This window comes from Silene latifolia, chromosome 8 (genome assembly GCF_048544455.1).
Source record: "Silene latifolia isolate original U9 population chromosome 8, ASM4854445v1, whole genome shotgun sequence".
NCBI lineage: Eukaryota > Viridiplantae > Streptophyta > Magnoliopsida > Caryophyllales > Caryophyllaceae > Silene > Silene latifolia.
Genome location: NC_133533.1, coordinates 82,574,685 through 82,577,125, shown reverse-complemented (window position 1 = coordinate 82,577,125; position 2,441 = coordinate 82,574,685).

Here is a 2,441-nt window from a genome sequence, read left to right as displayed (position 1 = left end):
TCTTCTTGCATAGCCGTGACCCAATATTCATCGGATAGCGCCATTGTGATATTTGTGGGTTCAATTTGTGATATGAATGCTTCAAAAGCACAGTGATTTTGGAGAGATGATCTGGTTTTAATTCGAGGTAAGGTCACTTTGGTTAAATTTGATAGAGGTGGGAACCTTGATGCTTCCATTTCTTTGGAACAAGGGTGTTAGAGGCCTCATTTGTTTCGGTTGGTTACGATGCAACTTGATTTGATGGATTGTTGCATGGGGAATATTGTGTGAGGGTGTTTGTGGATTGGTTTCAATTTGGTTAGTGGTTGGTTCTTTGCACTTCTCATTCCCCCTGGATGAGTGGCTCCATTTTGAGATGAGGGAGGGTTAGTTCCCCCGAATTTTGTGACCTCATCAAGCAACAGTGGCTCCAACTGTTGCTCGGCCTCTTCCACGACTAGATCCATGTCATGACGTATCATTCCAATTTCGAAATCATCATCATCCTCATCATCTTCATCATTAACCTGAGTGTTTGAAACAAAGAGACTAGATTCGTCAAATATTACATGAACGCTTTCTTCCATTTTCATGGTTCTCTTGTTATAAACTTTGTAGGCTTTACTATGGTCGGAATAACCAACAAAAACACCTTCATCACTACGAGCATCAAATTTGCCTAGGTTGTCTTTTCCATTGTTATGTACAAAGCATTTACTACCAAAGCACTTTAGATGGGAGATGTTAGGTTTTCTTCCTCGTAGTATTTCATAAGGAGTTTTGTTAATGATTTTTCTAATCATGACTCGATTGTAGATATAACAAGATGTGTTAACGGCCTCGGCCCAAAAGTTTCTTGGCACTTTAGAGCTAATGAGCATTGTCCTAGCCATATTTTCCAGAGTTCGGTTCATTCGTTCCACAACCCCATTTTGTTGAGGGGTTCTTGCGGCTGAAAAATTATGGCTAATACCATACTCATTGCAATAGGACTCAAATGATAAATTCTCAAATTCGGTTCCATGGTCGGATCTCAAGGAGACAAGTTTATAACCAAATTTATTTTGGACCTTTTTAACCCAAATTAAGAATTCATCAAAGGTTTGGTCTTTAGAACTTAAGAAGAGAAGCCAAACAAATCTTGTATAATCATCAACAATGACACATATATAGCGACTTCCACCTTTCATCGACAATACGCATAGGTCCACATAAGTCAATATGAATGAGCTCAAGAGGTAAGGAAGTGCTAACAATCTTTTTGGATTTAAAAGAGCATTTTACTTGTTTACCTTTAACACAATCGTCACAAAGTGATTTGAATTCAAATTTGATGTTAGGAATGCCATCAACTAGATCAAGCTTCTTAAGAGTGTTAAGTGTTTTAGCATTCACATGACCAAGTCGTTTATGCCAAAGCCAAGGGTCATTCTTTTGGACACTCATACATGATAGTGTTTGACTTGACAATGAGTGTAAGTTAGTCATGTAAACATCTTTGACACGTTCACCTTCAAGAATGAGTTCTCTAGTTTTTCCATCAATTATTCTACATTCACTAGCAAGAAATTCAACGATGTTACCTCGATCACACAATTGTGATATGCTTAGAAGATTGTGTTTCAAACCTTTGACAAGCAATACTTTGTCGACACATAGTGACTTTGACTTACCAACTTTTCCAATACCAATGATTTCACCTCGTTTGTTGTCGCCAAAAGTCACCATGCCACCATCGTAGGCTTCTAGCGAAAGGAATTGGTTTTCATCTCCCGTCATGTGACGAGAGCATCCACTGTCTAAGTACCAATTGCTGCTGCCTTTCGCTAATGCCTATAAGAAATCAAACAGTTAGTTTAGGAACCCAAACAAGTTTGGGCTCCTTCTTGACAACAACTTTTTTGACTTCTTTCTTCTTAATCCAATCATGTTTAGCCACTTTGGTACTTCTTTCTAGGTCAAGGACTCTCTTTTCACAGCCATTAAACTCATGACCAGTTTTACCACAGTAATTGCAGATAATGTACTCAGGAAGGCCAGCATACTTTCTTCTTCGAAAATCAGTTACGCTTGGGTCTTGGTTTCGAGTGCAACAGTGCGTAGAACTGTTGCATTTGAAACCTAGTCCAGCATTTTTTGCACGGTTTTCATATTCTTGAGATTGTTTTAAGAGAAACTCTAAGACATTCTGACTTCCTTCCCATTTCAAATAGAACATCTTAGCCTCATCTAGCTCTTTGGTTAGTTTGTCAATTTTAGCAAGATGATTAAGATTTAGTTGACCTACTTTGTCGAACGCATGTTTAGCATGTCTCACTTCATCACTAAGCAATAAGCCAATTTGCTCAAGTTGTTTGTTATCTCTTTTGCACAAGGTGAGGTTAGCTAACAGAGAGTCACGTTCTTTAGTTAGTGAAGACACATGTTTTGTGAGAGTCTCAATTTCCTTCATAGACTCA